This window comes from Crocuta crocuta, unplaced genomic scaffold (genome assembly GCF_008692635.1).
Source record: "Crocuta crocuta isolate KB4526 unplaced genomic scaffold, BGI_CrCroc_1.0 scaffold457, whole genome shotgun sequence".
In the NCBI taxonomy this organism is placed as follows: Eukaryota; Metazoa; Chordata; class Mammalia; order Carnivora; family Hyaenidae; genus Crocuta; species Crocuta crocuta.
Genome location: NW_027531318.1, coordinates 5,095,721 through 5,117,368, shown reverse-complemented (window position 1 = coordinate 5,117,368; position 21,648 = coordinate 5,095,721). Strand labels below are relative to the sequence as shown.

At 40.4% G+C, this 21,648-nt stretch overlaps 1 protein-coding gene across 1 annotated transcript in view; it reads right to left on the bottom strand.

Moving 5' to 3' along the window:
* ZNF438 (zinc finger protein 438) overlaps positions 1-21,111 on the bottom strand; it is a 180,394-nt gene extending 159,283 nt beyond the window's left edge. Inside the window, exon 1 of the mRNA XM_077771775.1 lies at positions 21,084-21,111. The gene's annotated coding sequence lies outside the window, so the exon portion shown is untranslated. The remainder of the gene's footprint in view (positions 1-21,083) is intronic.
* Between the last annotated feature and the right edge of the window lie 537 nt (positions 21,112-21,648).

The following is a 21,648-nucleotide window of genomic DNA, read 5'->3' as shown; positions in this document are numbered from 1 at the left end:
ACTGCCCACCCCTAATCTCAAGAACCCCCATTCAAGCGGCAGACATTGACGCACATACTCAGGACGACAGTGCGGTGCAGAACGTATCAAATCAAGGCTGGCTCACCAGCAGTGCTCAGTGGGGTGGGGTGCCTCTCCCATCTGACTGCTGCTCTCAAAAGATGAGGAGTCAATAGGAGGTCAGGAGGAAGAAGGGGACATGCAATATGAACAAGGCATAAGAATATGAAATCACACATGTTCAGGGAGAGGCAGGGACCTACAGTATCTATAAGAAACAAATAAGCATGAATGGCCCCAATTCATTAAAATCTCACGAGAACTGGGAGTTATTTTAATTTTTAGTACTTCCAATAGAATAGAAGGGGTGACTCAAGGTATATTTAAAATGCATTTCTTGGGGCACCTGGGTGGCTCAGTCGGTTGAGCGTCTGACTTCAGCTCAGGTCATCATCTTATAGCTTGTGGGTTTGAGCCCTCCATCAGGCTCTGTGCTGACAGCTCAAAGCCCAGAGCCTGCTTCGGAGTCTATGTCTTCCCCCCACCCCCTGCTCCTCCCTCACGCTCTGTCTTTGTTTCTCAAAAGTAAATAAATAAACATTTTTTAAAAATTAAATGCATTTCTTCGATTACCTGTGATGACGAACATATTCTTACATTTTTACAACTGTATTACTCATCTGTTAAAATTCTCTGTCCACTTACGTATTAAGTCTTGATATTTTTTTTCCTCATTAAGTTTAAAAGAACTGTTGGGAGCCATTCTGAACTCACTAGTTGAGAAAACTCCTTGTTGGAGGTTAAGGCAAGTTTGCAAGGCTCTTGCCATCATATGACAACCAATACCCACCCCCACTCAATTGTTTCTGCTTGCATACCAACCCCCATGGTACCCTGCTGATTTATCTGGGAGTGACTTATTCTGGCCCTGGTATGATGATTGCACCTTGTGAAGGAAATTGTTGTAGCTTGGAAAAATGTTGATGCTTAGTAATCTGAAAATAGTGATCAGGACTGAGTGATGACACAAAAAGGTCAGCTATTGGTTTCAGGTTTACATTAATAAAATAATAACTTTGGTAGAGACTGATGTACTATTCCTGGGCATGGATGATGTTATAGGAACTATAAGCCCTGTGACTAACATTTAGATGCTTTCCTTTGTGGTTATGGGAGCAAACATTGTGTTTCCTGAAAAACCTGTTTTTCTTAATACTTCACATTAAGCGATAAACAGTCTATTGACCTCTGCTCACAAAGAACTAACTTTTGCATTTACTATGCTAAACACATCCTGTTTGTATTTGAATGCTAAAGATACCTTCCTTCCTCATATGACGAGCATGAGTACCCTTATCTAAATCATAATAATAAGGTTATGCATATCAATGTTCTGGGAAGTTTTTACTGATCAAAGAATTTATCATCAGAATTCCACTTCTGTGCCGTCCCCCAAACACTTAATCATAAAATAAAGTTGAGTCTCTGACAGCGCAGAGATGCCTGACTGGTGACCAGAAAGATTCTCGTGGCTCTCTCAACCCTCTCTCGTTGACACCGTCCATCCTCCAGGGACCCCTGGACCTGCTGGAGCTGGACTCCAGCAAAGAACTCTTCAGGTATTACAGATATTAACCCTTCTAACTCATAGTCTCTTCTCAATAATGATCTAACCTAAGTGAGATGCTATCATTTTCTAGCCCCAAACCCTCTGATAGTGCCCAAGTCCACTCGGAATAAAAGTATCTCCAATGGCCTGCAAGGCCATAAATGAAATGAGGAAAGCTGGGGTAAGAGTGTATCAGGGAGAAATAACATGAATCCATTTTGGTCATGTTAAATAGGAGATGCGTAGGAGACATTCAAGAGAACCTGCTAACAAGGCGTTATCCTTAGATCCTCAAGAGAGCTTTAGGCTAGCCAAATGGTTCTCACCTGCNTAGAGGGGGTTCTACTGGCATTGAGTGGGTAGAGGCCAGAGATGCTGCTAAACATGCTACCGTGATAAGACAGCACCCCCCCCCCAACAAAAATTTACCTACCTAAATGTCACTAGTGCTGAGGCTGAGAAAACCTGGGCCAGAGAAATAAATACGGGAGACATACTCAAATAAATCATATTTAAAGCCAAAAGTGTGAGTGAGAAGAAAAAAAAAGAACCTTGAGGAACTCCTCTTTCAGTGGTCAGGTAAAAGTGGAAGAACCAACACAGAGGACTAAAAAGGGTCAGCTAGAACGGGAAAAGGAACCCCAGGAAAGGGCAGTGCAACAAAGGCCAAGAGAAGAGTGCTCCTAAAGGTAAGTGATGCTCAACAGCAGCCCACTCCATGGAAAACAGCTAAGATGGCAAGCGGCACTGGGAGGGGGTAGGGTGTTTGAAAGCATGGAGGAGGTATGCTGTGGGGATAAGATAACAGAGCCGTGTGGGAAGACTGCTGGGCAATTTTGAGGCTGCTGAGTCTATCCCTGACATGAGATCAACGAGCAGGTAGTTGGCCTCATCCAGTCCTGAGGCTTTGCTAGATAGGAGAGATCAAAGAGATGCAAGGGAATCGAGGGAGTCTTTGGGAGAGCAATCTGAATGGGGGTAACTAGGCTATATAAGGAAAAAATTGATGACAGAAGGGAACTAATGAATAGAGAGAAATGGGGGAGGACATTAATGAACTGAAAGTCTTGATGAGTCATCCACTTTTCCGTATCAATAAATATACTCCTCTACCATGCTTTTAATTGTTCTATAGTATAGAGCCTCTATCTTGATACTATTGAAGTAAAATCACATTTACTTTAATAAGAAAGAGCTATTTACTATTTGAACACCACTCACCATCCAATTTACTTTGTCAGACCATGATTAAACAGCATTTGTATAAAAGACCATGCTGTCATAATAAGTACGCTAACAGTCATGACTTAAAGTACCAGCTTTTTCATTTGCTAATGTTGCAACGTTGAATGACTTAACCTCTCTGATCTTAAATCTCTTAACAAGACTGTGGTAGGCACAGAGGGCACACAATGCCCCTTCAAGGATATCCACCATCCTGATCCCTGGAATTTGTGGCTATGTTATGTTACATGGCAACAGGAATTAAGACTGCTAAACAACTGACCTTAAAATAAGGAGAGTATCCTGGAATATCCAAGTGGACCCACAGTAACCATAAGGGTCTTAAAGGGAAAAGAAAGAAGCAAAAGAGTCAGAACCAGAAAGAATGCATGTGAGACGTGACCCACCACCACTGGCGTTGCAGATGGAAGGAGACCACAAGCCACGGTATGTGGGCAGCCTCCAGAAGCTGGAAAAGACAAGAAAACTGATCTCCCCTAAAACCTCCTGAAAGGAATGCCATCCTGCTGGCACTCAGTAACACCCATTCTGGGCTTCCGTAGGATAATAAATTTGTGTTGTTCTAAGCCATGAAGTGTTTGTTAATTTGTTACAGAACAGAAAGCTAATGCACAAGTAAAATGAATCAACTTCATAAACTGTGTAGAGTAACCAAGAAAATATACATAAAGTACCTAACAGGACTATCACAGCACCAAAAACAATAGTAGTCCAGAGAAAGAACACTGACTTGGTTCTAGAACTTACTCTCTGACCTAAGACATCTTAGTTAACCTTAGATTCATTTCTCTCACTTGCAAAGCAAAATGAGGGGGCCTAGAATACATGACTTCTAAAGTTTCTTCCAGAGCTAAAATTTTATGATTCAAAACCCTAATTCCTTAATGACATTCTACTTATTGCTAATTAACAGATTCAGAAAATCCTATTAAATAAAAATAGTAAGCCAAGCAGTTTTCATTTAATATTTCAACATTTTCAATATTTTATATTGCTGAGTTATAGCCTTATAAAGTTGAGTCATGGCATAAAAATCACCGACCTGCAAGCAAGGAAAAATATCTAAGTCACCCTGCTACTATTTAAAGGCCTTACAGTCAAACTACAATAATATCTTCTCAAGTAGCTCAAAGTATATTCCCACACATTACCTCATTTATTCTTTTTTTAAGAGCTAAAGAGATAAAATTCACATACCATGCAATTAACCCTTTCATGGTAGACAATTTATTGGTTTTGGTACATTCAGAGTTGTAAAACCATCACCACAAACAATTTTTTAGGCCATTTTCATCATCCTAAAAAGAAACTCTCTACATGTTACCAGTCACTCCAGCTCCCTTCTCCAACCCTCCCCAGCCATTAATCTACTTTCTGTCCCCATGCCTTTTCTGGGCATTTCATATAAATGGAATCATAGAATATAGGGCATTTATGTGTATGGCTTCTTTCACGTAGCATGTTTTGAAATTCATCCATGTTGTAGCATGGTCAGTACTTCGTTCCTTTTTCATGCTGAATAACATTCCACAGGATCAGGTGAATGATACACCACATTCTGCTTATCCGTTCATCAGTTGATGGACTTTTGGGCTGTTTCTACTTTATACCTCTCAGGAATAATGCTGCTATGAATGCTAGTGTATAAACGTTTATGCGCATGTGTGTTTTCATTTCTCTTGGGTAGAGACCTAGGAGTGGAATTGCTGGGTAACATATGGTAACTCTATGTTTTTACCTTTTAAAGAACTGCCAAGCTGTCTTCCAAAGCGGCTGCCTCTTTTTCTCCCACCAGCACTGTACACACGTTCGATCCAATTTCACCACTCTACCAATACTTGTTATTATGTCATTGATTATAACCAAATAGGTGGTACAAAGTGCTATTTTTGCAGGTTTGATTTGCATAACCCTATGAATAATGATATGGAGCATCTTTTCATGTGCTTAGTTACAATTCCTCTCTGGAGAAATGTCTATTCAGATCCTCTGACCACTTTTTCATTGTGGTATCCTTTTTAATCACTGAGTTGTAAGAGTTCTTTATAAATCCGGGATATAAGTCCATTGTCAGATATCTCATTTGCCCATATGCATTTTCTCGCACTCTATGTACCTCATTTAAGCTTAGTGCAGCTACTTACACTCAATAAACAAATTCTGTGCTACCGTCCCTATTTTACTGATAGAATTGGTATTTTATATGATTAAATAGATTCAATAGGGGCACCTGGGTGGCTCAGTCAGTTGAGCGTCCAACTTCGGCTCAGGTCATGATCTCATGGCTCGTGGGTTCAAGCTCCACATCAGGCTCTGTGCTGACTGCCAGCTCAGTGCCTGGAGCCTGTTTCGGATTCTGTATCTCCCTCTCTCTGACCCTCCCCTGCTCACGCTGCATCTCTCTCTCTCAGAAACAAATAAAACATTAAAAAAATTTTTAAAAAAGATTCAACAACTGGCAGACTCAAAAAAAAAAAAAAACCACTTACAACTATGATCCAATTTTCATTCATTTAAAGGAGCCATATATTCAGAGCAACATCATGACAGCACAACCAGGAAGGAGCCTTCATTCAATCCTGATGCTGCCCCATATCAGTAACCAGACAGTATTATTTCCACAGATATATCAAAGATGATTCGTTCATTCATTCAAAAAATAGTCACTAGGGTGTTAAGCGGCAGGTGCTGTGCTCAAGATGCATCAGTGAACATGACCAAGTCCTTCATTAACCTTACAAATTGGCAGTGTTAGACAAAATCCCTAGTGCTAAATCAATTTCCTAATGGCAAACAGGCCAAACAAAGAAATTTATCTTAGTGGTTAAAAATCCCCTTCAAGAAACATTACAGATTTTAGTGCAAGGGATATCCTAATTTTCTTCCTAATTCAAAGTGTCAAACTTGGATTACCTTTTTATAATGCAGCAATGCTTACTTTAATGACATCTGTCAAAATGAAACCTGAGTGAAGACAATACTCATATTTTCACCTTAAACCAAAAAAGCCTGAAGGTTCAGGCTTTTCACAGTCTATATCACAGCCCCTTCCTAACCCATGCTGAAAAAAAAGTTAAGATAGCTCCATTAAACATAAAAACAGTAATATAGAATTATAAATCCAACCACCTAAAAAGGTAGTTCTAACCTTGTCTATCAAAATATCCTCAATGCAAAGCAGAGGGACCAAATAATCCTCAGAAGACTGAAGGCATAGCACTAAATGGTCCATACAAACATTACATTTCTTAGCTTTGTGTTTTGTCCCTTAAAGAGTTCACACAAATGTCACACCTATCTTATTTTTTCATTTTAGAGAAAGAGAAAGAGTGAGTGGGGCAAAGGGGCAGAAGGAGGGAGGGAAGGGGAGAAGGGGAGAAAGGGACAGGGAGAGAGAAAGAGGAAGAATCCCAAGCAGGCTCCAACTCAGCACAGAGCCCAATGTGGGGCTCAATCCCATGACCCTGAGATGGTGACCTGAGCTGAAATCAAGAGTCAGACACTCAACTGACTGAGCCACCCAGGTGCCCCAATACATCTATTTTCTTATTTTAAAGTTACCATTCTTTTTTTTAATGTTTATTTTTAAGAAAGAGAGAGAGTGTATGTGTGTGCGCGCAAGCAGGGGAGGGGCACAGGGAAGGAGACACAGAATCTACAGCAGGCTCTAGGATCAGCAAAGAGGCCAACAGGGGGCTTAAACCCACAAATCCTGAGATTCTGACCTGAACCAAAGTCAGACGCTTAACTGACTAAGCCACTCGGGTGCCCCCAAAAATTTACATTCCTAATTAGAGTCAATAAAAGAATCTGTTGAAAAAGATGGTTTATAATTAGAACTACATTAATTTTTGCTGTGCAAACATAGTAAATTAAAATAACAGCACATAAAACTAATACTCAGGAAGATGTACCATGCCTACCTCATGGTTCTGAGGGTCGTCAACACACCACTTTGTGAATGGAGGGCGTGTATCCTGCCGTTTGGCTAGCTAGGGCCTATAAAGATTCAGAAGGCACAGGCTGAGCCTGGAAAGTATGACCAGAAGTGATCCCAGAGATGGCCTACTGCAAGACAGGCAAAAGGATGGATCAATGCAGGGCTCTTTCCACTATGAACTGAGAGCCTGGGGTTTTCTGGAGGTGACCCAGGGTTGCTTTAGGGAGTCAAAGAATAGCTGTAAGTGGACAGAACACACCACCAACTTCCGTTTCCATTGCTTTCACCTGTGTTACACAGTGGGCTTCCAGGTAAGTTCTCTGAAGACTAAAACCAGACTCCAAAAAAAGTTCTGAAAACCTAAAGCTAGAGGAAGTCTTGGCGAGGCAGACAACACTGTGCACCACATCTGAAAGATGAGTGAGGACCCAACAGAAGAATGAATAATGAAGCTGGTGAGGGGCAGAGTCAAAAACAGGAAAGGGTGCAGCATAAGCCAAGGGTCAGGGTCAGACCTGTATCCACTGAAAATAATGCCTATTGTGGAGTGGGTGTGTCTGCTTAAAAAAGCAGCAAGGAGATCCTTCACCCAGAAGCATTCAGCTGCTGAAATTGTAAACTCCAATATGCTACTTACAGGCTACAGTCACTTGGCCGGCTAGCTCTCTAGATTCTTTACCTGCCACTGCCAATCAATCTTCCACAAAGCAGCCAACATGAGCCTTCAGGAAACTAAAATAGATCACATCACTCTCTCATTCCAACCTTCCAATGGCCTTCCCATGACACTTGAATAAAATCCCAAATCCTACTGCAGCTCTAAAGTACCATAGCCCTCAGTAATTCTAACTCCTCCTTGCTCACGCTCCCCAGTTATCATATTCTGATAACAAAATATCAGAGGCTGGAGTGCATCCTTCTTCCAACTCTGAAACGTTCCTGTCCTTTCTTAAAGGGATAACCCGAAGACCCAACCAGTTACTGGATTCAGCTCAAAGTCTAAGACCTCTGGTTGATACACAACCTCTTCAACAGATATCAATGTGTCTCTGTCCCAGTCCAGTGACCCACAAACTAACAGAGAAGTAACTTTGTTCTCTGCCACCATCACACCCAATATACAATGGAATACAAATAAGATTAATGCAATTAAGTCTTTCATTCTGAAAAGAATGGCAAATACATACTCTTACCAATGACGAAATACTACCGGACAGAAATGCAAAGAATCCCATACTCTACCAGGGAAGCAAGCTCCTTGGTTTAACTCCCCTTCTGTGTGCCTGAGGGGGAAACAGATTCCCTTGTCCATTTGTCTGCTGAAGCCTGGCTTTGTCTCTGGAAGATATCTTTTTCCACTACCCTTTCTTGCAATCTATGAAGTGAACACAGGAGAGTATGTGCTCCAAAGAGGCAGGAAAGAGCTAATAGCCTATTTCCTGGGGGTACGTATTTGGGGGTCAGAGACGGCTTTCGTTGTCAAACAATGTCAAACCATCACAAGTTTTGGCAAGCTAAACTTGTGGCATCTTTGGCAACATAATCCCCCCCAAAATCCTCCATGTCTTTTTGCCTTCTGTCAGTTCCACGTGAAAGTAAGGACAACTAAAGGTTTAGTCTGGTGGTAGATGCTAAGGTTTGTGAATTCTGCCCTTTTTATTAGCTGACCTCTGAAGCAGATACATCCCTCTGTCCCTCATTTAAGGTTAGCTAACTTGAGGTCATCTGATTCACAGGGCAGGATGATTACACCACCACACCCCATTAACATCATGGCAAGCCACGTGACTTAAAGTGTTCTTCCTGCCTGACTGATTTCAGGCTCAGACACTAGATTAGTTTTGGCCTATAAAATATGAACAAAAGTAACACATGTTACTTCCAAGCAGCTGGTTTTGCAATGTCTCCTTTCCCTCAGAAACAGAACAGCTATGTCCCCAAAAACCTATTCCTTTGGCTTGGAGTGACAGAGGATGTGGAACAGAGCCACAGACTTGTCATGAGTAAGAAATAAACTTCTGTTGCTCTAGGAAACTGAAACTTTGTGTTTGTAACTGGAGCTTTACCTAGTTTAGACTGGTTCAGGTGGGAAGATAAATCCTTCATTTGATCCTTGCCTAGCCTGCCTTCTACTTTTCTCTGGCCAGGAAAATCTAATGAGGTTCCTAAGAACAAACCTAACCTCTTGCTGTATGGGATAAAGAAACCATATTTCCAACCCTGCAATACCCCATATTACTGTCATTTCAGTTAATTCAGAGCATAGGCCATGGGCATACAGAGCTTCCTTTGGCAAAATCAACACCCCTCCCAACTCTAACTGCAAACCAGCTAGCTAACTGCTCTTTGACTTGACACCCTGGTGCAATTCCTTGCTAAGGCAGCTGGTCAACTCTTGTTAGCAGCCTCACATTAGCAGCCTTTCCAACCACTTTCCCTGAGAGTAGAAATTAGTAGACACATTGATTGCCTTCCAAGTTATCAGAGATGACAGTTTCACCAAGTTTTTGCCATAGCATAACAAGGGTCACCAGTTTTCCAACCTATTAACATAGTGCCTAACCGTCTACTGACCAACCACTCAGCCAGTGCCATGCAGTTTAGCTATTATGGAAACGCCCCACTTCAGGTACCAATTTTGACATTAAATTGGGTATGAAGAAAGCTGTTGTGATAAAATGATGACAAATACCGTGGCTGAAACAAGAAAGTTTATTCTCTTCCTGGAAAGAAAAGAGATAGGCAAGTGCTTAGGGGAGGATGAGTAGCCATTGGTTCTGTTCCCCAAGGTCATCGGGGGACCTAGGCTGACAAGGGATGGCTCCGCCATCCTCATCACAGGCTGTCTATCTCTGGGCTCAAGACAGTTGTTGCCATTCTAGTTGATGCAGCTCTCCAGTCAACAGGAAGGTGGAGGTGGCGTAGGGAGATGATAGGACAAGTACCTCATTTGAAGAAGTTGCACATATCACTTTTGCTCACATTTAATTGGCCCTAACCTAAACATATAGGTAGCTCCTATAGTCAGAAGACGTAGGAAGATATGGTCTCTAAGACAGGTTTTGATACTAATAGTGAAAAGGATGCCCTAGATATTGTGGAAGAATCAACAGTCTCTGCCATACCTCAGACAATCTATTCTCAATTGTCATCAGAGAATTTTTGTTAAAGTGTATTTCAGATTTCAGAGAGTGACACCTTCTGTTCAAAACCTCTACTGCCTTCCTATTACACTGAGCGTAAAAACCGAAGTCCTCACAACGCCCTACAATCCCCATGCGATCTGCTCCTTCCACCAGCTCTCTCACTTTATTTCCTGATACTCTTCCCTTAAAATAAACACCAAATGTACTAAAGATCTAAATATGAACGGTAAAACTAGGAAACTACTGAAATAAAAAGTAGGATAATACATTTGTGACTTTAGAATGGTTAAGATCTCAAAAATATAAACAATATGGAAAAATTCTGATGGAACTGACAGAATTGACTCCATCAAAATTAAGGACTTGTTATTCAACCAAAAAAAAGTACAAAGCTAACAGACAAAAGTATGGATGAATATGTTTCCAACTTCTAAAAAAAAAAACAAGGGATTAATACCCAGTGTATGCCAAGAACTCTTGAAGATAACAACAAAGAGACAGAAAATGCAATTAAAAATTCTGTAAGAGACAGAAGCAGACAATTTACAGAAGTAAAGTTGTCAGATAAAAAACAGAATGCCCCATTATATTTGAATTAAAGATAAGCAATAAAAAAATGGTACAGGTATGTCCCAACTAATGCAAGGTCATATACTTACACTAAAAATTTATTTGTTATTTACCTAATACTCAAATCTAACAGGGTTTCCTGTATTTTTATTTGCTAAATCTGAAAACTGTAGGTGAAATTTCTATGGCTAACAAGTGAATGAAGAGAAGCTCAGCCTTACCAGTAATCAAAGAAATGAAAACTAAAACTATAAAATACCATTTTATATCCATTTATATTAGCAGTTTTTTCTATTTTACTTTCACCTACCTAGGACTCTATTTTTGATCATACCACTAGGCAATATAAGCCCACCTATTCACTGCATATGCACAGAGAAAATCCACATTTCAAATCCATTATTTCATATACATAAACAATAGTGCATAAATAATCCCTACTGGGATGCATGCATAGGCATCAAAGACACCTTTTTTCCCAGAAAATTTAAGTACCTATTCAGTATAGATTTAGTATGGATTTAGAAAATTTAAATGTTGAGGCTATAAATGTTTGAGTATCATTTACTAATTAAACAATAGATCTGCATAAACAATATGATGTTAATTTTAATACTGGGTTGAGATTAAGCTCTTCAGGTTAACTATCATAGCAAGTCAGAAATTTGCACTGTAAGTAAAAACAGGAATCAGGCTTCACATTTTCAAAGAGATTTCATACAAAAATGCTTTATCTAAATCATAAATACAGCTTTATCACTGGCTAAGACTCATCTGGAAGCAGAAAGGTATGACACAGCTGTGGGTTAAGGAAGGAAATAGGGACTGCTTATAAACATGACAGTATCCATTCTTTTTAAAAATATTATGACCTTATTTCATGTAAATACAGTATAAAGACTATTTTAAATAAAACTTCAATACAAAATAGAAAGTATGTAAAAAACTCCTTTTACCTTTTCTAACTTCTAAGATAAAGAATGCCCTCTGAGTTTATTTTAGCACCTCAAAGGAAAACGTTTTTAAAACTAAAATATTGCTGTGAGAGATCAATTTAGAAAAATATCACAGTCCCAGCAAATAGTCATAAATAGCTCTTTTTTTCATTCCAAAAATTAAAATATTCTAAAATAAAAATTAAACCAAAACAGTGTATAAAAATGATACTATGATATAATTGTGGTAAAATGACTCACAGGTACTAAAATAATTCAGACTACCTTATATAAAAGACACACGATATAATCATTAAATCTCCTAAATGTTGATAAGAATTGTCAGTTAACTTTCAAAAAGTAAGCACTTCCAGATGTATCTCTAACAACAACAAAAACAACAAACTTGTAGATCTATAATTCAGCATCCATCAGGACTACTGTGGCAGGCATATGATACGACACATTCCCACAAGAAAGAAAAATAGACATAAAAGTAATAGCTATCACCACAAGAATTAAAATATTCAAGTATTGCCATAAATAACATATTACCTTTTTAACTACATATAAAAATAATCCTTGAAGCAGCCTGGGTCCCAAATAACATATAATCCTGGGGCTGGTAGATAGGAAACAAATCATATTCACTGCACTCATTTCTTTTTTTTACAATTTTCAGAAGAAAAGCAAAATCAAAGTGTATATTCGCCCAATTGCTAACAAATGTTTGACACAAATGTGAAAAATAAAAAGTACCTATTCTCCAGCTTTGAGAAAGGAAAAGATTATTCTTTGGCTCTTGTCCCAAGCTGGGAACAAGTAATCACAGAACCGGTTGTAAATATGCCCCAACCTATCAACCCTTAAACTCTGCTCAACATTTCCACTTAAGTACTCAGCTGGAGAAGTCAGCAGATCAGCAACTGCCTTGCTTCAGGACACTTGCTCCTCAGCACCAGCCAGACCCTAAACCCCAAGTTTAAAGTTGGCCAATCCTTAAACTGTCTCACTGAAAATAAGTCAATCCTAAAACTCCATGCTTCCTCAAAACCCTATCTACATACATCTCTGCCTGTCTGGAGGATTATATGCTGCACACAGAGGTCTCCCTTGCTTACGAACTCCAGCCTGGCTTCAGTTACATGTCAGTGGAGGTTCTCCCCTCAATAATACAATAAATATTATGTCCATTTGGATATGGCATTTTTCTTCATGGAGATAAGAAAAATATTTTGTTAGGATAATTCAGTTTTATGGCAAACTGAAAATCTTCACCTTATAAATATAATTATAATCCTTGCTGCCTGATACACAATTGCACTGACAAAGGTCTTTTTCCTTTCCTTCTTAATTCAAGACCCACAATTTCATGCTATCAATTGTCACGTCCAGCCAGTGAATGTACTATATGAAACATTAAAATTTCCAATTATAGACACATAAATACAGAGAACAAACTGGTGGTTGCCAGGAGGATGGGAGATCGAGGGAAAGGAATGGGAGGTACAGGCTTCTGGTTATGGAATGAGTAAGTCCCACAGATGAAAGGTACAGCATGAGGAGTATAGTCAAGGTATTCTAATAGCTCTGTATAGTAACAACTGTGGTAAGTACAGCACAATGTATAGAGCTGAGGAATCACTATGCTGTACATCTCAAACTAATTTGTGTGTGTCAACTACACTTCATTAAAGCAAACAATCTGATTTTTAAAACGGACAGAGGAACTGAATAAACATTTTTCCAAAGAAGACAGAGAGATGGCCAACAGGAACCTGAAAAAGTGCTCAGTATCAATAATCATTAGAGAAATGCACAGCAAAACCACAATGAGCTATCACCTCACACCTGTTAGAATGGCTATCACTAAAAAGAGATAATAAATGTTGGCAAGGCTATGAAGAAAAGAGAACCCTTGTGCACTAATGCTGGGAATGTAAATTTGTACAGCTACTATGGAAAACAGTATGGAGATTCCTTAAAAACATAAAAATAAAACTACCGTATGCCCCGGCAATTCCACTTCTGGACATTAAATAAAAAAAAATTATAATTACCGAAACTTACATCAAGAATTGAATATCATTAAGTAATCTTCAAACAACATGTTAACTCATCAAATATTTGAGTAGATATTCTTCTTGAAAACGTTAAGAGAAACAGCCTCAAATGTGACATAAGAGATGGCACTGGCTAAAGAGAATATGATTTCTAATTTAAAAATTAGAATGAATAGAGGTTCTATCCCAAATATACATCCCTCTATCAGAAAGGCAAAGTGAACCATGCTACCAATATACTCAAATATAGCTAACAGCCATCTCTTCAGACTGCTTTTGGATGCAGACTGCTCAAACAATAAATTCTAAATAGCAAGTAGCACTACCTTACAATTTATCAAAACTCAGTGAAGTGTCCACTCAAGTCCAATCACAGGATTACAAACACTGAATTACCATTTAATTCAAGTGACAACGGGAACATCTGATAGGTGGAATGTCAACCCCAAATATGCCATTTTGACATTCTGATTATTTGGAATCAAAGATATTTAAGAAACAGCAGGTGCAAGGACACTCTGACTCTCCTTTTTCCCTCCTGAAAACAAAAGATAAAATTCCCATGTGAAAAGTATCCACCCAGTACCCAGAGGAAGACATTCTTATCAGCAGAGATGGGGGGACCTGGGGGTGGAGAAACCTAGACAAAGAAATCTTATCAAACTAATCCTTATCTTCCTAGTTACTTCTTCACCACTTACTATGCCTAGCCCAAACTCCTCTGGTCTTGTCAATTCTTCACAAATGTATTGTTTCTTTGTCTAAAATGTATAAAAGCTTCCTGTTCTGGCTACTACTTTAAGTCTTCATTGAGGGTTCCCATGTACAAGTTAAGTTTAATAAAGTTAGTATGTTTTTTGACTGTCATTCTGTCTTCTATCAGCTTAATACTTAGGCCCAGACTGAGACCCAAAGAGGATGGAGAAATTTTCTTCTTTTATAGTGTTAAGAGACTCACTTAGTTAGGTTAAGTATGGATTTGGTGAATTTATCCAGAAACTGTCGAATTTATTTATTAGAGAATACTTGGAGAAGCAGCATAGGTCAGTGGAAATAGTCAAAACTACATTATGAGTTGGGTGACCTTAGGTAAGTTACCAGTTTTCACAGGACAGCCAGGAAAATCAAATGAGACAATAACAACTAGTAACTTTAATAATGTCCTAAGCATCAAAACCTCTTAGAGTCCTAGATTTGCTTTCATCCCTAACTTGCTACAGCATGTATACAGCAAATCATTTGATTTGTTTCCTCATCTGGCAAATAGTAAGGGCAATGCATGTCCTACACATTCCACGGGGTGTTCTGAAAATCACATATCAAAATTAATGTGAAAGGATTTTTGAAGTAAATAAACAACCACATAACTGAGACAGTCAATTCAAAATATGAAGGAGACTCATACTAGCAAATCTGTTACAACCCAAAATTATATAATGCCAAAATTAATTTTAGCAAGAAAAAAAATCATGGCTGAAAACAAACCAAAAACATTAGACATACTGGCAATCAAAAAAAAAAAAAATTCAAGGCTATCAGCTACAAAAATTATTTTCCTTGCAATAAATGAACCAAATTAGCTGCATTCTCCAACAAACTAAAAGCAGCAGAACACAATCTTTTGTTCAAGTAAGGTGCTTGCCACTTACAACTACCACCTCAATCTCTAAAACGCCCCCAAAAAAAAAAAAAATAGTAGGAAAGAAAGAAAAAAGTTATATCTTGCAGGGTCTCTCAACAGTAGTATTGACATTTTGAACTGGATAATTTTTCATTGTTGGGGATATCCTATGCCTCGTAGGATATTTAAGAGCATCCCTGATCTCCATAATTACATGACAGGTGGCATGCCCTGACACACAGTTGTGACAACCAAAAATGTCTCTAGACATTGCCAAATGTCCCAAGAGTGAGTTGGAGGAAGGAACAAAATCATTCCCAGTTGAGATCCACTGAGCTAAATTCATAGTTCGATATATTCCAGTATTTATCTCACTACAGATTGGTGGCCTAGAATGCAGCTTAAAACTAATACTTTTGCAATACAGAACCAAGTAAAAGAACCCTATCTATAGGACAGTAACGTCAAGAATCCTAGGTATGGCAGGTTGGTATGGTTAAATTATCTCTTCATTAACAAGCTGTCTTTGCTTAATCCTCTCTAAAATTTTCTTCTTGGTATTCTTTTTTTCTTTTTTTTTATATTTTTATTTATTTCTAGGAGAGAGAGAGAGAGACAGCGTGAGCAGGGGAGAGTCAGAGAGAGAGGGAGTCACAGACTGAAACAGGCTCCAGGCTCTGAGCTGGCAGTCAGCACAGAGCCCGACGCGGGGCTCAAACCCACGAACCGCGAGATCATGACCTAAGCGAAAGTCGGACGCTTAACCGACTAAGCCACCCAGGTGCCCCTCTTCTTGGTATTCTTTTGCAATAGCAATTTGGTTAACCTGTCACTAAAGCTTAGGCTCCACCAAGACTTAGTAATTAATAACAATTATTATTTATGTGAAAAAAATGAAGCCTCAATTAATTTGTAAGTAACCACATGTCAAATGAATCAAAATTAAGTGACACTTGGGGCGCCTGGGTGACTGAGTTGGTTGAGGCTCTGACTCGACTTCGGCTCAGGTCATGATTCCAAAATTGTGGGATCAAGCCTCACAGTAGCGTGGAATACACTTGGGATTCTCTCTTCTCTTCTCTTCTCTCTCTCTCTCTCTCTCTCTCTCTTCTCCCCCACCCTCTCTCCCTCTCCTCTCCTCTCTCTCTCTAAAATAAAAATCTTTAAACAATACAATTAAAATTTTAAAAATTAAGTGACACTTAACTGTTTACATTATTTAAATATTTTCAAACATTTACCATCCTAAGTAAAAGTACACAAACTAATATTCAGCTTTTACTGCAAATACAGAAAAAAAATATATATATATAGACACACACATATATGTACAAACATATATGAGTTGAAGGTAATATGCAGGAATAAAAGAAACTACGAGAAGTAGAATTTTAAAAATTATATTTAATGCTCACTACATATCATCACTGCGCTAGACATAATTTTATACAAGAAATAATTTCCATATATTTACATGTGTATTCTTAACATGAAGTAGTAGTTTCTAAATTTGCTCATGTAAATACAAATTTTTTAAGAATCTGGATTGTATAAGTTATCTAGGATGGTCAGATTTAGAAAGAAGGAATTCTGTCTGCAAACAGGAAGACTTACCATGACGCCAGCACAATTAAATAACCATCAACCTGCCCTCACTAAGCCTGAACTTAAAAACTGACTAAGCATGAATGATCAGCAGGCCCTTCAAGATATTTTATACCATTTATGCATATCTGAGATTTCTGGAGAAGGTAGCTGCAATTGTGGTACAAAGGAATACTAGTCATTTTAACTCCATTAAATTTAGGGAAGCCACAGTAGCACAGTTAAAACTTTGTGAGCTGCAAAATGAGATGGCACATTTCTATTTGTGGAGGGTTCCTGTTTAGACTGATGGTGAACTCGGTTATCCAGAACAACTCTCCCAGAGAAAGCTTAAAAGGCTAAACAAGGTAAATTTATACTGTAAGAAAAAACTCTGAAATTAATCATAAAATCATAAAATTAATCATAAAATGGTGCAATTTAATATAATCTTTTAATGGTACAAATTTGAAAATCCTGTGATAGGGAATAATAAAATTATGACAAATGTATTGAAGTGATAGTATACCCTTAAAGAGACCTACAGAAGATGCTTATTCTTGGGCATACTGTTCTATTTTCTGGTTCTACCATGTTCCAGATATGAGATATAATCTATAATTCCACCTATGACATATGACACCAGATCCCCTTTCTAGGACAGACAAGAAAAAAATATATATATATATGTATATATATATATGCATACATATCAATGTTAAAGTGATGATCAGCAGAGAAATTGAAACTTACTCCAATATGTGGAACTTTGGCGTGATACACTGAAACCAGTGGAAACCTGCCTAAATACCTCACTCAGCCCCTCCATCACCCTCTATTATGCAAGCTGCAACATCTCAAGCCAACTCCCTTATTTCACTAGTGAGTCCTGTCAACACTGAGGTAATAGAACTGGAAAAACTCATCACTCCACAATGATACTAAAATATCAGAATTTATTTCATTTGGTAAAAATTACATCGTTGCCAAATAAAACTAATGCAAATATAGTAAAATATGCAACATTATGAGTAATCCTTTTGTGGAAGAGGACTCTTGGGGAACCTCAAATCCACCATGCAACTGCTAAGGCATTCTTTTGCTCCTATGACCATCTTCATGCCCCATCCCTCAAGTATATGGGGTGGAGGGGGCTGCAGAAGGCCAGAATGAAATAATCAACTGTATTTATGCATTTGGTCTACTCTGGTTTTATTCCCACGGGTTTTTCCTCAGACCCTGCTCCTCTGAGGAGAGTGCTATGTTTTATTCATCTCTGAACTCCTGAAACTTAATCAAATGTCTTGCATATAAAGTCATCCCTAACAGCTACTACATGGCAGGCACTGGATTAGGAATTAGAGAAGTAAAAGACATATAGACCCCGCCCTCAAAGACCTTCATGGAAGGATAGTAGATATTGGCTTCGTGAACCGAACCAAGTAATGAAAGTCTAGTCGGCACAGCCCAACTGCCTATGTTCTTTTACTCCATCGCCAACCACGGCTTAGATGAGGCACAAAAGCAGGCTTTCTTTTCAGAAATGTAAATGTGAGTATCCAGCTCTGACCATTCCTCTAAGCTCCAAATGCATAAATCAAATGCACAAGCAATGTCTGTAACTACCTACTCAACCAGTCGACCTATACAGGTAGTTACAGACATTAACTGTGTAGACAGAGAAGCCAGAGACTGCTTGGTTTTTGAATCCTGGCTCCGTCACTTGCAAGCTGGGTGATTTTAGGCAAGTCACTTTTAACCAATCTGTGCCTCTGTACTCTCATTTGTAAAATGGGGATTATAATGATCTCTAGCACATAGAACTATTATAAGAATTAAAGTAATTTAGACACGTAAAAGTGCTTAAAACCCTGCCTAGTGCAGCCTATGGCTACATAATGCCTACTATTACTACTAGTTCTGGTACTACTGTTACTACGTCTATGAGGCATCTAAAACTTCTCCAAAACAGATTTCATGATTTTCTCACCCAAATCCTCTCGCCCTGCTCATCAATAGCACCACTGTTCTCCCAGTTGTTCCAGCCAGAAACCTAGGAAGTCACGACTTCTCCCTTTGTCTCATACTCCAGATCAGTGAAATCCACACCAGCAGCTCTACCCTCAAAAGTATGTCATGAGTTCAACCACGAACTAGCGTCTCTACAACTACTTTCCCAGGCCAAGACACCAGCATCTCTCCTCCAGCCGAGAACGCTACGCTCTTACATCCCCGTTGTCAAGTGTCCCTACTCCATGACCTTACAGCTAATCCTCCATCCAATGGCATGCTACTTCCTCCCAGTGGTCTTCGATCACACCTGGCATAACATCACGATAACCTACAAGGGCCCCTAAAATCCACCCTGGTCCTCCAACACCGCCCGCCACCACGTTCCCCTTTCCCTGCTCTGATGTATACACTCCCCCGGCTATGCCTCGGCCACCTCAGGCTAGCGTCCACCTCACAGCATCGTTTCTTTGTTGTTCCTGCTGTGAGGCACCACAGGATTGTCATGTGGAGCGTGGACTCTGGAGTCAGACTGCCCAAATTCAATATGTATAAGCGGTACAACCTCTAGCAACCCCTTCTGTGTGTCAGTTTCTTCATCTATAAAAATGGAGATATTAGTACTTACCTCATAAGGTCGGTGTAAAAATTTAGTATTTAGAAGACTACCCCAAACACAGTAAGGTCCGTGAGTTTACTGCTCTTACAATCCCTGCCTGAAATGTTTTTACCTCACGTTCTTCCTCTCAATTCCATTGATTCACCTGTCACCTCTTTTGGAAGGCTTTCCCTCACACACTCTATCGAAACCTGCTCCATTCCCCCACTGCCATTCTCTTATCTTCCTTCACCTCACCCTACTTAATCACTGTCTGAAATAATACTATGTGCTTATTCTTTGTAGCCCATTTCCCCACTGGAAAATGAGCTCCACTAGCTTGCAGAATACCTTGCCTGCTGCTATATTTCTAGTTTTGACTCAGAACCTGAGTTCTGAGTGAACACACCTCTTACCCAGGCTCCAGGACCTATAGGGATTTCTTAGTAACAATAACCACACTTAGAAACCCTTTCATTCTTACACTTGCCATCTCATTTGTGCCTTGAAAAAGCAACAGTAAATATACCATCATCTCCCATTTGAGACAAGAAAAGAAAATCCAAAGTTTGGGTCACCTGTCCTTAGACACAAACCTATTAAGTGGTAGCACAAAAATTAGCACCCCTTTTTTCCAATTCTAAAGCTTCTCAAAAGAGGACAAACTGAATTTACAGAAATGTGAACTCTCAATCTCTGGAATAAATACACCGTGTAATATGTACAGTAGCATTCCCTTCAAAGGCCCTAATACTTATCCCTGAATTTGAGAAGCATTATAGCACTAACTCATCAATGGCCAGTCAAAACTTTCAAGTTCAAATATGACCATCAGATATTCCGGGCGGACACAGTAACAACTCTAAAACCGCAGTGTACCTGAGTATAATGTACTAGATCCAGCAAGCTGAAAGTTTTCTCTGAAAAACCCAGTCAAGGGGACCTCCTAATTGTCAAGAACATTGTGCTAAGGGTACTAGTCATTTCTTGATCCCTGTTCCACTAAGTTCAGTAACAGCAGTTGAGTATGGCTCATCAGAATCAAGTGCTGACCATGATCGGATGGGAGGTGGGTGGGACCAAGGGAATTGAGGAGGCAAAACTGTGAAAAAGATCCCTACCTACCAGACCTTTGTTAAATGGCCATTGGCCACCACATTCTCAGAATAACGATTTTCTAAGCTTTCACCCAGCAAGTTTACATACTTGTGTTACCTCAAGTGCTCTCACGATGTCCCCGGTTCTGTGCAAATGACAATTAGGCCAGGGGCTGCTTTACCTCCATTTTACACATAAAGGAAACCGAGGTTATCTTTATAACTGGTCTTCAACGATTTGGTCACTTGCAGGATCCCCAAAGCAACCAAGATGTGGAGTCTCTGAAGAAACCCTCCATTCCTTACTTCACAGGTCAAACTCCAGGGCTGACGGGAATCTACGTCCCTCCATCAAAGGAGGAAAAAAAGAGGGGTCGTTCCCATCTGGAGCTTCCCCCTTCCCTGTCTCGAAAGCACCTAGAGCCCTCTCGGCCCCAGGGGAGTAATGCGGGCCTGTCCCGCGGGGTGCGGCCTCGCCTCCACACACTCTGGGTCCCGCCCGTCGCAGAGGGTGCACTCCCGCTCTGGGCGGGCACCTGTCCCTTCACCACGTTCACCCGATCGCCCAATGATCAAATGCCCATAGCCACCACCGACACCGGGAATGCGAGCAACAGAGCGAGCCCCGCAGGCCCAGGGAGCTGCAGGAATCCTCAGAAACTTACAGTTTTCCTACAGCGTGCGCGTCACGGCGAGGTGACGTCACAGGACCCGGCGTTCGGGAAGGTCAGGTCTCCGGGCGCCCGGCCGCACCGCCCCCACGGCTCCGCCCCGCGCGCGACGGCGGGAGAAACGCCCCTTTCCTCGGCGACCCCGCCCCCGCGGTGTGGCGCCGGGCGCAGGCGCACAAGGCCTGCGTGGCCGCCTGCTGGGGCGGGGAGTGCTTGAGAGAGCTTCTCCGAAAACCTGTAGCCGAGGGCAGGGGACGTTAATGGAAGGGAGCGTGGACACTCACACACACACACACACCCCACCCTGGGAACACAAGAACAAGCTGTCGCCCTGGGGGTTGGAGTCGGACGCCAGAATTGTGAGGTAGATTTTCCGCAGACATTGCCTCCTTCCCTCACGTGTTCATTAAAAGTTCTCCACGTGTGGAAACAGCCATTTGCTCCCCACCAGGTGCCTGCGAGTTCTCGAGTGGGAGGAGTCAGCTTTCCCGCCGTCCCCAGCTCCCACCCGGCCCGGTTCCCGTCTCCGCCCCCGTCTCCGCCCCCACCCCACCTGCCT